Source organism: Mustela erminea, chromosome 15 (genome assembly GCF_009829155.1).
Source record: "Mustela erminea isolate mMusErm1 chromosome 15, mMusErm1.Pri, whole genome shotgun sequence".
NCBI lineage: Eukaryota > Metazoa > Chordata > Mammalia > Carnivora > Mustelidae > Mustela > Mustela erminea.
Genome location: NC_045628.1, coordinates 35,317,769 through 35,334,086, shown reverse-complemented (window position 1 = coordinate 35,334,086; position 16,318 = coordinate 35,317,769). Strand labels below are relative to the sequence as shown.

General features: G+C 33.9%; 1 protein-coding gene and 1 long non-coding RNA gene across 3 annotated transcripts in view; both read right to left on the bottom strand.

Annotated features, from left to right (window-relative positions):
* DACH1 (dachshund family transcription factor 1) overlaps positions 1-16,318 on the bottom strand; it is a 425,210-nt gene that overhangs the window by 262,780 nt on the left and 146,112 nt on the right. The gene's annotated exons all lie outside the window — the stretch shown is intronic.
* Positions 8,467-9,063, bottom strand: LOC116574425. Its single transcript, XR_004279287.1, has 2 exons — positions 8,592-9,063; positions 8,467-8,555 (listed from the first exon to the last, which is right to left on the bottom strand). It is a non-coding gene; the product is annotated as an uncharacterized LOC116574425 (long non-coding RNA).

Here is a 16,318-nt window from a genome sequence, read left to right as displayed (position 1 = left end):
TTAAAGTAACAGTTCCTTAATTAAAATTTGTAAATATTTAGATTTGAAATAATCAAAACAGTATGACATAATTTCCCAATCTGCTTGCTATTTCTGCAATTTAGCAAAAATATGGGCTGTGACTACTTGGACACCTTCCATGCTCTTAACACGCTGGTTTGATATAAAATAAAACTGCTTCTTTCAGAAATATAAACTATGATGTTTCACTGGCCAAAGTATTTTTTCAGAATAATTTTATTTGTTTATGGTAATTTGCTTCCATCACACATTTTGCTCTAATTCTATTGTTTCTGAAGAAAATGGACATTTTTGAGGTATTGCATAATGCTGAATAAAGCAGAAATGCATTCCATTTTCATATTAGAATCTACTTAATACTATATATTCAAGAATTATTCTTTGCACTCTATTTCAGATTGAAGTCTCACATTTATGATGCATTCTGCCTCGACATTAAGCTGGTGCCAAGCATGAAGTTGCAGAGAAAGACTGGAGAGTGAAATCTTTGCTAGAAGATAATGACAGAAATGTAGATAAACTATGATGATGGGCTGTAGAGGACAACTAAAGTGGGGATGAAGAGCTGGACAGGCAAACAGATAATTCAGAGGCACATGGTGTTTTATAAACAGATCCCACTATCTGTCTTTTATACTTGTAAGAGAGCACATAAGAGAACTTCACCAGGCCCACCGAAATGGGAAAGATGATAAAATATTTGAAGAATAACACGAATTTGTTTGTTCGGAAGTTACTAATCACCTGTAAATGAAAATGAGACCATTGAAACCCTATCAACAAAGGACTAGCATTTTTCCCTAAAACTAAAAATGAAAGAGAAAAAAAAAAAAAAAAAAAAAAACCCTGATCCAGAATCCATTAAGCATACAAAATACAAACTGTATCTCTACTGCATTTTCATACCTCCATGTATAGTACCAAATCAATCAACATACTATAACGTCAAATTAAAGACTAATATTAAAATGAGTTTGATCTGATGGAATCAAAGCAATTGATTTATTTTTTCACTTCTCATTTTATTCCTTTGAGAAAGGAATATGATTATATTAACTAAGGAAATGACCCTTCTTAAAATGTACCAGAGAAGATCAATATAATCTCTTTTTCCAAACACAGATCTGGAGAGAGATATCACATATTTTACTTTGAGCTAAAAGAACTTATTTGAAAACTACATAGTAAGGCTTTGAGATGAAATTTTTCTGGTATTTTTCAAATCAAACTAGTATGCTTTCTTTTGTGCAATTTTATAACTACCATTCAAAGAATGTGACAATTACACAAGTATAATAATTACAAAATAATCTTTACTGAAGATATATGATTTTCACAGCATAATGGGATTTGCAAGACATTCAGATCAGCAAGCTAATATCTCCCAAGTATTGTCTTTTATCAACTTCTTTTCTTTTTCTTTTTTTTAAGCAATCTTAAAATGTTGCTATGACATATTTTGTCAATCACTTTTCTCAGGGTTCTTAAGTATTTTAAAAATGACTATAACTTATTCATATCCAAACTTTACTTTTATAGGTATTATATTCTAATATTGATTCATCACCAAAGTCCATAAATTTGCTCTTGAGTAATAAAACATGTTATTTCTTTTTTAAATTGTACAAATATCTTTCATTTAAATGGAATTATAAATAGTCTGTTTAATAACAGTATAATATACTCTGAGACCACATTTGTCTAAAGGGGGATAGAAAAGAAAGAAAAAAAAAAGTTCCTGACTTCAACAAGACTGTACTTCTTGAATTTGAAATAATTCTCGAATTTGAAATAATTCCATGAAGTAAATTAATGAATCAACTGGTTTTATTTTTGAAATCATATTTCACTTTATGTATTCCATCCCAGGGACTTCCCATCTTTGCAGAATTTCAAAGGAAGAAATGCCATGGAAATGGAAACATGAGAAGTAGTTGGAGGAGTGGCACAGAAAACCCCAGGGAGGGTGGGAATTAGAATATCTAGAGAGCCCAAATGTGACCTGTAGGCATCAAGTGTGGTGTGTGCATGTGATGAGTGCAAGGGGAGCATTACTAGAAAAAAGGATGAAAAGGAAACAGGACCTCATCATAAAGGATCTTGAAAGTCACACTAAGATTTAAATTTTTGAATGCTCATATTTGAAAGATACTTGAATTGTGAAAATGACAAAATGAGGTTTTAAATATATATCATTTTAATATTGTCAGGTAGAAAAGCAAATGACAGAGTACTTAAAAAAAAAAAAACTTCAACATTTATTTTGCTGCCTCTTCTTCATACAGATTCTTACATAAAAAATAGAATAAATGAAACCAGTAGAATATCTGCAAAGCTAACAATTTACTTAAAAATTATATTGGGTCTTGAGAAACTTTGGAGAATTTCTCTTTGGAAGAAACTCTAAGTGGACTTCTGGGGTAAATGACAGAAAACTTAAATATTTTTTAACCAATCCATATTAGAGCTGTTTATTGCACTGGAGCAGGAATGAATCAAACAATTCCCCCAGACAGATATTCTAGATAAAAGTAAATGATTATATCCCTTTATTGATGGAGAAAAATGATCCTAAGGAGGGAGAAAACACGGTTTCAAGGCCACTGAAGTTAAGGAACATACACTTAGGTCACATACGAGGCTGGATCCTTGAAAATGCACGAGATTTATTTCTAACTCTTCATGCACTGGGAAAATCTGGCCAATAATAAATTCAGAATACACAGTAATAAAGAGCAGGAAAATAACATTAAAAATAAGTATCAGTCCTTAAACTGCAACAGGAGGGATGTAGATGAGATATGAAAAAATAGTTCTTCCTCTCATTAGAGCACTTAAACATTAGAATAGGTTATCAGGTAGAGTCTCTACAGACTCTTCTCTTGAAGGTTTTTAACATCAGAGAGGCAGCCATTTATCTTAAATCATTGAGGTAAGTCCTATCTGCCGGCAGGTGAAGGACTAGATGACCTCTGAATTCATAAGTCATAAGTTACTTGTTACCAGCTGCCGGATTCAGTTATTCAAGCAGGGTTCTTTTGTTTTGTTTTGTTTTGTTTTGTTTTTTGGAAGTGATAATTAGCAATTTAAACACACTACAAATTAAATATTTTCTAATTTTAACACATGAAGAAACTGTATTGAAAATGTGTGGATCACAGATTAAGATCATCATTTGTAAATACAGCCAGACTTAGGTTTTATAGAAACTATCCCTTAGGAGCTAAAATAATAAGCAGAATAGAGACAATTTAAAATTTTGTCATTTTGGGTGATATTGGAAATATGAATAGGCAATATGAATAGGAGTGCAAGAATGTTATTTTTGAATAATATAAATGATATGATAAAATTTACATGAGAAATATTCATGGTACTTTCTACGTTACGATTAATTTAAACATACTTAAATCCCTCCTTTTCCTTCATTGTTCTCCATCTAGATCATGAAAAAGTTCTCTGTTAGGCACAGAGGACGTCAAGGAAAATAAATTATGTTAGTCAAAACAGCAAAGGATCAATAAACAAATGAGCACATAACATAGATAGTGTCGCTCTAGAAAGTCACAAAGATTCATCTTACTCTGTTATCTTGATTCCATGTAACTCCCTCTCTTCATTTCTCACCTCTGGAAACTAAGCATTACTGTGCATGACAAGTAAAAAAATACAACAGTAATTTTAGTGCAACTATATAAATTCAAAAGTGGCCTATAACATCTTTACTTGAAAAAATACTTAGTATATACAAAAATATTTAATAGTATATAGTCAAATGATTAAATTCAGGTACATACTTTTTTAAATCATTTGACAATATGCTGTTAAATATTTTTTGAAAAAAACTTTTTCCTTAGAATTTCCATTTGAAAACTATTTTCTAAATATAAATTTGCATTAATAAATGAAATGTGGACAATAATTAGATTGAAATATCATCAGGCAGTGATTATGTCTTGCTTACACAAATAAATTTTACAGTATAGATATTTGTAAAATTATCATTATTAAAATAAAGGAAAAGATTGAACTGCATTTTGTAACTTATTAAGATTTTATACGCTCAGAGAACAAAATGTGCAATAAATTACATTTCATTGACCTTCCTCAGACTAACACTTGATAAATATTTTTAGAACAAAATTTCCACAATTTGCATGGGTAGCCTAAACTTAGGAAATGAATTTGTTTGAGTTTTTACCTATATTCAAGAGACATTCAGAGGTTGCTCCAAGTAAGATCATGCTGGCCCTTATATACCACAATTTCTTACCATTTAAGGTAAACAAAAAATTTTTAATGAAAATGTTGCTTTGGTTTATAGCCAGAATAGAATAATAAATTAAAATCTCCCACTGTAAGTTAAAATAACACTTCATTTCAATAAATTTAATCAAAGTTAAATTACTTTTAAGAAGTTATGTCCCTTGCCCTCCAAAACCAACAAACCTTTCCTACCATAGCAACCTTACAAATTTTTTATTTTTTACTAAGAAAAAACATAAGTAGTGTTTTAAATGAAATTAAGCTAAATACTCGATGCAAAGACACAAGCAGTCATTGGATATATCTGGAGATCACCTACAAGTGATAAGAAAATATATATTGCCTTGTATTCATTATAGATTACTATAAGTTTTAATTTCCTGTGTTACAATGTTTAATTGACAAAAACAGAAAGCGTAAAGGACTCATGGCAGCAAAGGGTCAGAGACGTAAGATTTCTTCTTTTCTTCTTCTTCTTTTTTTTTTTTCCTCCCTTTTCTGTTTTGTAACCATGGTAAAACAATAGAAGTGAACTTTCCCTGAACTTTTCTCTTTAAAGGCTTGGGTCCACATTGACCCAGCAGGGCAAGCTGGAACCTGATACCATCAACCCGAGGCCTGCTAAAGCAATCAGGTTCAACAACAACCATATATGTTCCCTCATGTCATTCTGCCACAAAGCCAAAGCAAAAGCAAGCTATTTCTAGTAAAGAATGTCTTTCTATTGTTTCAGAGATTAGTTCAATAGTCTAAACGTGCATAAAACATGGGCTAAATGGTAGACTACAGTAATATATTATTGTTCTCTTTTAATTATATTAATACCAAAGTTTATTTGTAGATAAGGCCCAATCCCACAAAAAATAAAAGCTCCTAGAAGGACTATTAATGAATAGATGATTTAAATCATTATCAATTTAGGTGATCTTGCATTTAACTAACTAGTTTTACATAATTCTCAGGATAACCTGTTTTAAAAGGCAACACTGCGTAAGAAGTATATTTCCTGTTCTTTCACAGACAGTGAAGGGAGTCACAATTTATTAAACCCACTATTTAAGATATTTGTTATTTCTAAAATCACTATATGATCAATAAGAACTAGACAGGCTGTGCTAACACCATTTCTACCTCTTTCATTCAAAGGGATATTGGCATTTCTGTTTTAGACAAAAAATTGCAATTTTATAACAAATTATTTTTTAAAAGAGTGACTATATCCAGAAAAAAGAGACAAATATAATTTCTAATATTCACAAATAAGCATTATGAAAGTAGTTTAGGTTCAGCCTTTTTTCTACTCCTAATGTTCAACTACAATATTAAAAAGTTTAGTAAGGATGATGTAATAATAAGGAGAAGTTATTTTATCATTATATGTCACCCTCCAAAAATGTCTATATAAATACTTAAAACAGCTATACATCACACATTAACTATTATTAATTACTTTCAATGGCTAGTAACAATGCTTAAATAGATGGTCAGTTATAGTATTTCCTCCTGAATATTATCCCTTATGGGCTTTATAGTACAATTTCATAGAAACAGTTTCAATGGTTCCAATAGTAGAGGTTGGATCACGTGGATGAGGTCTTTGTTAGAGTAACAATAGATTGCGGCATACCAATGAGCAAGAATCAGGATTGTGACTAACACATAATAGGAATTTAAAAAAAGAAGAAAAAGAAAAAACATTGGCTGAATGAAGAAACAGATTTCAGAAAACCCAGGGCATTAGCCACAATAAAAACAACTGTCCTTTAATCTGTAATTTTCCAGAATAATATAACAAGATAGTCCTTTTTTGAAAAGTAAAACAATGTTTAAAACAACCTTTTTTTGCATACTTTGGTTCAAGCGTCAACTATGAGTCATGATTCCCCTGTGTAGATGTATGCATTTAGGTATGGGGTATATACATTTTAGAGATGGCTAGACTAAATACGGACAATGAGTGAGGTGTCCCAATTTATTAAATATATGTAAGACTCTTTAAAAATTTAATATTTCATCCCACTCTCCTCAGACTGACCTTCCAGGTGGTAATATGAATAATAGCACTAAAAGTACAGGTTAAATTCTAAATTGATTCTTAAGAAGTCTGTTTTCAATACTTAAATATATAGGACATCAGTTAGGGAGATTAAAATTTAAAACAAATACTATATGGGTGCCAGGGTTGCTCAGTCAGTTAAGCACTGTTCTCTTGATTTCGACATAGGTCAGGATATCAAGCCACCTTGGGCTCTACGCTCAGCACAGAGGCTGCTTGGGATTCTCCTGCTCCCTCTGCTTCTCCCTCACTTGCCAAATAAATAAATAAATAAATAAATAAATAAATAAATAAATAGTGCTTTTAATCTTCGAAAAAATAAAACGTCTACTGAAAAACAGGAAAGATAGAAAGTAGAACATGGCATCAAGAAAAAAAAAAAGAGGCAGAGGGACTACAGGCCTAAAAACTGCCCAACTTTTGAGGTTTAAATGGTGAACTCATTGATTCTCTTTTTCCCCAGATTGAGAACATAAGAAGTTGAGACTGAACCTAATAATGAGGAAGGGAGAGTTAACACGGGCAGCTTACCTGCAGTGTACCAGATAAATAGCCTATCTTGTCCCACTTAAATTCCAACAGTCCTAGAAGGCAGATGTTATCTGTGTTTCTTAGATGAGAGCTGAGTGGCCCAACAGCATGACTCATGAATTTCAGATCTTTGTGTCAGACCCACATATCTCGGATTTCAAAGATCAGAAATGAATTCCAAGATCAGAAAACTGTGCCTATTCCAGTGTAACATGGTCCCCCTGAATAATAGAGACAAGAGATCATTAGACCATGGATCAAAAGACAAAAGCAGGGGCGCCTGGGTGGCTCAGTGGGTTAAGCCTCTGCCTTTGGCTCAGGTTATGATCTCAGGGTCCTGGGATCCAGCCCCACACTGTGTTCTCTGCTCAGCGGAGAGCCTGCTTCCCCCCACCCTGCCTGCCTCTCTTCCTACTTGTGGTCTCTCTTTGTCAAATAAATAAATAAAATCTAAAAAAAAAAAAAAAAGACAGACGCTACCACTTACTAGATGTGTGAATTTGGCAAGCCACTTAACCTTTGCAGTCCACATCTTCACTTCCCTAACATGGTCAGGGGATGCTATGACAGGTAAAATTTTTAAATCTGAAGTAAAATAGTGAAAGAAGCCAGTCTTATAAGGTGGCTAATAAGAAGAATCCAAACAGTGAAAGCAAAGGGATAAGGTAAACTCAGCATGTTCTGTGATTTCCAAGAGTATATTCTCCCAATTTAAAAACAAAGTTTACTGTATTTGGCCATTATCTTCATCGCACTTCCACTTTTTTAAAAATATTCACTTATTTTAGAGAGAGAGCACGCATGCACATGGGGGCAGGGGCAAAGGAGAGATAACCTTTAGCAAACTCCACATTGAGTGCAGAGCCCGACACGGTGCTCAATGCCATGACCCTGGGCATACCACCTGAGCGGAAACTAAGAGTCAGATGCTTAACCGACTGTGCCACCCAGATGCCCCCCATTTCTACTTTAAAGTTACTGTTCTTCCTCCTGCCTTGACTGATTTCACGAAGTACAGGCATTATACAGGTATTTTAATAATTGCCAATACCTATCTATTGGTGAATACAGAGCATAAAAATGAAGACTATTTTCCAGTTAGAAAAAGGTATTCAACAGGTTATGTATGAGACAACTTTCAGTCTCGTGGGAGAATTGATGGGCTCTAATGAATAAATTTCTTTGTTTTGTTTTGTTTTCTGAAGAAGTACCAAAAATTTTAGTGTTCAGACTGAAAAGTTTGTACTTCACAATAATTTCCAGGTCAGCTTAGAAATAAAATTGATGTCTAATTGATCAATGATTAAAGCACACTTGTGGCAAACTGGAAGTGGAGTTTTTCTTTTTCTCAAGTTCCAACCCCATTTTTCCATTGCTGTGCAGGACATCTGGATATTGCCCAAGCATTTCTTACCTTTCACCCTAAACCTACATCACATTACCTGCTCTAGCCCATATACCTGTTAATAAACCACCATGCACACAGTCACCCAAAGTCAGACCGACGGATCGTCCGCATTCTCCCCTCTTCCTTTAGTGTACTTTCTACTTCTCAAGTCAATGGTCACCAGCTTCTATTGATTCCACCTAGCTTACTCCTCAGTTCACTCTCTTCCTCATTCACATTGCTTCTGCCTTATCTCACGTTCTTTCCCTTCTTCTGTTCCTGTAGTGTACAGACCTAGGTGTGGTCTATAGAGTAACAGCATTCCAGCACCTTCAGTGCCCTCTGCAAATCTTCTAAAGTTCACCAAACTTCTTATCATAGAGTACAAGACCCTTTAAGATCAAATGCCTCAATTCCTTTCCAGTATAACTTCTCAAAACTTTCCCACCCTCATTCAGTACCTAATTACTTTTATATATCCATGCCTTACAGATGCTAATCCTGCCAGGAATGCCCTTTCCTTCAATTGTCCATAGGAGAAGCCCTAAGCCAATTCACACCAATTTCTTCCCTAATCGCCCCACATGCATATGGCTCACCAGCTTCCATCCAATAATCTATACATTATTTCTGACAAAAAGTCAAAAGACAAAAAGTCTTTAAATATAATAACTATTTTCTATTTATTTCCATTTTTCCAGAATTCAACCCAGTCTGGTTACATGGCAGAAAATTAAGACTATATTTTCTGAGTGAATCAGCTGGAGAAGAAATAAATTAATAGTTTTAAAAAAGTATTTACTGTGCATTAAATTACCAGAAAAATAGGAAAATACAGGAACCACTTTTCCATAAAATAACCATCCTTCATTAAATTAAGAGACATAGTATAAAATGTTAAGGATTTATCTAAAAATACTATTTTTAGTGAATAATCAAGCACATATGCAAACATTTACAATATTTAAAATATAAAATAAACTAAAGCAAAACAGCACAGAAATTGATGTGCTACAAAAAATTTAGTTTAAAAAATATTTTTAAGTGTCAATCAAATAATACAAAATATTAAGTCATCATTGCCCTTTAAAATCCTTTCAACAAGAATTCCCTAATTGTACTTTCACTTTATCTCACTGTACCAGTAAGTAAATAAATTAACAAAATAGCTTTTATCACACAGAATAACCTTTTAACTGAGGGATTATCTCTGGTTTATTTTTCATTTCTTTCACTGCAGATAGCAGTTCATGCCTCATTGATTAGTTTGCTAAGGTGGTGACCAGAAATGAAAACACAGTCTCCCAGATATTGCAAGGACCCGAGTGTGTAATCAGGTACACACACATGCACAAAGGCATAAAACACCACACACACATACGTATTCAATCTATGCCTTTATGCTTGGCATTTAGTTCTAAGAAACAACAAGTCAAGAATTATAAATAGTTCATTTCTCTCAGCCCATGCTCACGCATAATTCTATCTCTTAGATTTACTTCTCATTCATACTTTTTTATTAAGTTGCACATCGTTTTTTAAATTTAATCATAATTTAAGCTGCTCAATTCATGACAGTTTGGGGGGAAGAAAAGTAAAAAGTCAGTTTCCTTCAGATTCCTGCCATTTCTGAATTTGGTGTTTGGTATATTTCTTTGAATGCACACCTACACTTGAGACGTGGTATATTGATCATGGAGTTCATCATTTCCAGTCAAATCTTTAAGTGAAACATCCCTTTCCTTTATTCAGCCAAAAATATCTGAAGTTTTCAATACAAACAATTTTTAAACAAAAAGAAATCACAGAAACCAAGTATGGCAGTAAGTTTTAGAGTAATCAGAACCAGGGGGGAGCAAGGCATTGTGACCTGGTCTGCTGCCACTCAGGACTGTGGAATTCTGGATCCGGACATTTGAGAAAAATCATCGATCCCCTAGGTCACTCCAGGGGAGAATAAACACGAGTTTGAAGAGTTCAAAATCCAGAACAAAAGAAGAGGAAAGAGATGACATAGCCTCACATGGAAGAGAAAAGCTCTGAAAAGAGATTCGGATAGAACAGAAACCCTAAAACATTTAACAAAGAACCACCAAATAAAAGATGTATTAAATTTATTCTTTCCACTCCTGAGCTTAAAAATAAGAGGAAGAATAATCTGGCCAAACCTAAGGAAGGCCTGTTGAAAGTTAGAGGCAAAGAAAAGTACCTTCCTGAGATGCCTTTACTTTTCAAGATGTCAAGCAGATGCTGGACAACTTAATTTATCAGGGATACTGTAAAACAGACATTGACATCTGGTATAGGATTTAGTTCACTCACTACCGAGGACTTCTAATCCGAAGTTCCCTTCACCATAACCTACTCTCCATCTTCTTGGCCATTTGGCTATATATTCAAATCTATGGTTTCTTTTTCATTTCATGCACTGTTTTATTAATTGGGGGGCTTAATTCCTTAGGCTGCTATGTTATCCTAATAACTGCCTATTCTGTCAACATTCTCAAGGACTATCCATCCTAACCATTTGCTTTTAGAATAAAGATCATCAGGCAAGACGATTTTGAAAAATATCCAGAGCAAGCTTAGGAAAATTTGATCTCCGGAGTCCTCTGTCTCCACTTGCAAGGGGGCTTTCTTCCTTGTTAAAGCTCTTCCTCCTCCCACTGATATTTAAACCCACCACCTCGCCATCCACACTTCTCAGTATTTTGCTTTCAACAAATCAACTAAACCCGGCAAGAATTTAATTGATAATTAAGGTTAAAAGCTTAAATTATGAGCATTTGCATTTAAAAGAGGCTCCTTCTCCTGTGTGAATGCAACCTCTACTGCTATTTCTTAAGAAGAAAATAAATGAAACCTTTGAAGGCCACCTTTGAAGGGTTGCCTTTGACCTGATATTCGAATGGCTTGCTTCATCTTAGTATTTGCTGCTCAAGGAACACCACAACTCCCGTGCCTTACTGAAGCTTCTCCTCGCCTCTTCTTTTGGCCTTTCAGCCCCTTAACCTTATACCCAAATTCTCACCAACTGATTACATTGGGGTTCATATTACAATTTCATGCGTATATAGTTGGCATGCAAAAATTACTTGCTACACTGGAGTTAAATGTGTAGATGTCTTCTAGAAGTTAAAACTGCCTGATATTTTCTGCTCTGTCCTCACATACTCCACACTTCACATATATTATGCCACCACCAGTATTTTCCTTTTGGGTAGGGAAAGAGGTACTAGCTCTCGCCTTATCAAAAATGGATTTAAAAAGTGACCACCCCAAAAATCATCACTGAATTATATTGACTTCCCACCTTTATTCTTGTATTTGTCTTTGCTATTTAGTCATTCATTCAACATTTACTAAAAGTTGTTGTGTCCTGGGGAAGGAACTGGACAGAGAAAGACAAAAAACAACAAAAAATAATAAGTAGATAAGTAGGCTATTAAAGTGGTGCCTTTTAGTAGGACACTTCTCTTAGAAAGCATGGCTTGAATATTATTATACTAATATTTCCAGCTATGGGAATAAAAGAGGAAAATATTCCAGCAAATGGGTATTAAATGCAAAGGACCTTACATAGAACAACCTTGGTCTGATCAGGAAACCAAAGGAGAGCCGGTGTGGCTGCAATCAGTATGTAAAGGGGAGAAAAGAAAGCGATAAACTCTGAGAGCCTGGCAGTATAAGAAGTTTGGGTTTCTATTGACCTATCAATAATATTTATTTGTGTGCTCTCTTATTAAGTCTTAAATCTCTCCCCCTGCACAGCATGCTTTTCCATTCTCCAAATATGATATATTCTCTCTCTCTCGGGCAAGAGACACACCTTGCTGCCCTATTTTCAGCCACAATGTCTAGTTCAAGGCTCAGCTCAAAATCATGTTTAACAAATGTGTTTGACTAAGTAAATTAAAACGTAATATAAATGGAAACCATTCATTTAAAATTCCAAAGCATTCCACAGTGTTTAAGTTTTCAGATTCTATAAAGAATACTATCTGTATTTTAATGAAATGTGAATCTTTGCCTGCTAACTACTCCTTGATGTAAGGATTACACCACATCCAAAGACACATTATACAAATGTCCATATTTAGTCCTCCTTTGTCAATGCTTTGCTATTCATATAAAAGATCAAGATCAACATAAAGGTAATAAAATGGTACATAATAGCACACGGTTATGTTCTCTGTACTTTACTTATCAGTTCTAAGATGTCTTTATCAAAAGGTTCACTTTCCTACAGTAGTGAGTTTATTTCAAGCTGTTTTCCCCAACACCTGTCAGAGTGTTCCTACACCCAGTTAAATGTAACTGATATCAGATACTGAAAGGAAAATGTAAATCTGCTTTATGATGATCCACAGCTATTTCCTGTTATAAATAACTGTACAGCAAATGTATTATTATCTTAATAATAACCCTGCCTGGAAAAACTAAGAAAAAGTTAACTTGGGTATTTAAGAAACAAATCCAGGGGCACCTGGGTGGCTCAGTCATTAAGCGTCTGCCTTTGGCGCAAGTCATGATCCCAGGGTCCTGGGATGGAGCCCCGCATTGGGCTCTCTGCTCCACGGGAAGCCTGCTTCTCCCTCTCCCACTCCCCCTGCCTGTGCTTCCTCTCTCACTGTGTGTCTTTCTCTGTCAAATAAATAAATAAAATAAAATAAAATTTAAAAAAAAAAAACACAAAAAAAGAAATAAATCCAGTGTTGATCCTCACATGATGAATTTAAAACTCTAATTCCAAATTGGCAAGTGATAAAATAGGATTCCACTATAGTATATATGTTCAGATATAGGCCCTGTGCCCTCATAAGACATTTGCCTAATACCACAGTAAATTTTTTCATTGTTTTTCCCCAACTAGGATGACAACCATCTAACCTACATAATATTAAGCAGACATTTAGTTCCAGTGATGTGAACAGCCAAGAGATTAATGCTGACAGAGCTAAATTACACAAGAATCAAAAAATGTGATCCAACAATACAATTATAATTATCACTAGGGGAGGTAAAAGATGAACATATTTTCATCTACTAAGGGCTCTGGATTAAAGGGCCAACACTTAAATGCCACTTTCACTCATTTGGTAACTAGGAGTATTCCAAATTCTATAATTATATGACTTTGCATGCATTACAAGCAACTTGGTATTAAAGGCTCCTTATAAAAATTTTACAATTAAGGGCCAATCTCCACTTTTCATTTTCAGCCACTATTTCAAATGTTTTTTTTTTTTTTTAGATTTTTTATTTATTTATTGGACAAAGAGAGAGAGATCACAAGTAGACAGAGAGGCAGGCAGAGAGAGAGGAAGGGAAGCAGGCTCCCCGCCAAGCAGAGAGCCCGATGTGGGGCTCGATCCCAGGACCCTGAGTCACGACCTGAGCCAAAAGCAGAGGCTTTAACCCATTGAGCCACCCAGGTGCCCCCAGCCACTATTTCAAAGGAACAAAAATAATTGCCAGAGTCATATGAAGACTAAGAACTACTTATTTTCTTCTAGTTCCACTAAATCTGCAATGCAATTAATTATTTCTTAACTTAGATGATTACCTGTTTTGTGATTGCTTAAAATAATTTCAGAAATTCCAATAGAATTTTTTTCTTAAAATTTTGGGAAAGATATGGAACATCTAATTTAAGATTTTAAAGATCTTAACAGTATATTAAAGCATTTTACTTATTGAGGGGTATAATATAGACACTTAAAGTTATTAATATATACCTGAATGCTTTAATAAACCCTTTGAACAGTGTATCTATTACAGTGATATTTATTATAGGGATAAAATTAGAAAACATGTTCTTTGGCAATTATAAGCCTATACTGTTGCTATTTTTACTCCAGTATATAAATCCTTATTCTGAATAATTTATATATTAGAAAGAATATTCCTTAGCAGATGCAACCAGCATATGCCATTTTCTATAAATGAGTTTCTATGTTATATATTATTATACTGGGGTAACATGATCAGGATGAAATTGAGGACACTATCTTCCTTTTGGCTTTTCTTACTGACTTCGTGGATGATTTGAGGAAGTTCAATACTTTTTGTTTTCTCTTCATCACACTAAATGCCCCTACCTTGAACCTTGTTAAGCCGGCTAATGAATGCAGATTTTCTATGAGATTTTATATCTTTGCATAGAGATACAGGATTGCTTGTTTTCTTTATTTAAAAAATAATACTTCATGAAACTACATTCTCTTTTAATAACTATGGGATGCAATCCCTTATATGTAAAATTCCAGTGGTTTCCCAATTGTAGCCTCTTGTGACTAAATCATACTGAACATCAAAGGAATTCTTTATTTAATAGTTTTCTTGATGGGAAATGAGTTGGCAGGGGGATATTCTGGGATAATAGTTCATGAAAAGTATCACTTCTTCTATCAATGTAAACATTTTTATTCATTTAAAATGATCCCAAAACAGAGATACATCATTTGCTCATTTATTGTCTCACCTTCCTAGAAACACTAGTTATAAAAACATTGATGGAGACCTGAAAGGCCAGTCATACAATGCCATTCAATTTCACCAGAAGAGGAAAGAGGTTTAAATTTTGAAACAGGAGTTACAAATTTCAGCTTTTGCTTGTTGGTGCGATCTGAAAGTTTCTGACCTCGGCATGTGCATCTACACAATTGGGTTTAAAGATATTAATTCCTGGTTTTCTTCAAGTACCTGGGATGCATTGGAGGTTATGGGCAGAGAAGGGTAGGTTCTGATCATCCTTCTCTCAATACTTGGGAGCTGGAGTTAGAGATAGGATAACTGCTATTTGGAGATTTTTGTGAAGGAGGGACACAGGACTGTCAAAATGCTTCTGTAAATGGGAAAGGCATTATGTGCTGAGAGTTTCCAGTTTTGTTTTAATCTTTTTCCATGGATTAAGGTATAAAAATCAGAAAACAGCTATACATTTATCCATCTTAAATGAAATGAAAGCTACTAAAGTGTCTTAGTAAACTTGGTACCCCAAATATTTGCTGTCATGTTTTAAGATATAAGTTCAGACAGCACAGATAAAGAGGTGTTTGAGCATTAATGCTGAGAAGCTCTTTTGATGTTGACTTGTATTTGACACAGTAACTAAATTTGGCTCTAATCATTCCTGAACAGAAGATCCCAATATTGATAGCTCTTTTTAAACATATGGCAGATAGACTTTGTTTTTATTAAGTTGTATTTGTTTAAATTTTATTTTGTACCCCACACCAGTCCTCGTCTGTTACTTAACAATTTAAATGACAAGTTATTATTTTGTATTTTTTGTTTTCACTTTCCTTTCAGAATATTTTGATGGGTAACAACCATTCTTAGGTTAGACAGAAGAGCCCTTTCAGCATTTGAAAACAATTTGCAGGCATTCACCCAGAAATATAAATCCCTATCTAATGAGAACTATTTCAAACATTTTAATTTTCAAAGGAAAGACAGCAAATATACAAAGATTTATAGCATCAAAAAAATTCTCAGGGGTTTATGAGTGTATTTATCCTGTTTAGCTCAAAAGAAAAGTAATTGGAAAGCCTTCCCCAAAAAAGTACTGAGAAGTTTCCTATACTTCATCTGGTGATCCTCAGCTGGCAAAACTTTTTGCTAAATGATCTTTTCATAATGGGCCAACATAATTACTTTCACAATGATTAAAATTAATATATCAAATACATGCCAATTTAAATCCTAAATTACTCCAACTGACCAACGCAAAAGCTTAAAATCATCAAAATTTAAATAAAACCGGCTCTGTAACCTGCTGTCAAAATTAGTTGGAACGACCCTTGAAATGCTTGAGTGGACACCGTATACTTCTTTTTCTAAATTTTGTGTATTTTCATACAAAGTAAAGTATTAAGTAAATGAGTTATTTTTTAATTATTCAGTCTGCTGAATAAAGTATAAATGACCATAATATTCCAGTATATAGAAAATTTGTCTTAGTTTTAAGAGTAAATGAAACTAACTACATTATGCCTGGAATTTTAAGCAGAAAAAATATATAAAGGAATTTGCAACTAAAATTCTATGCAATT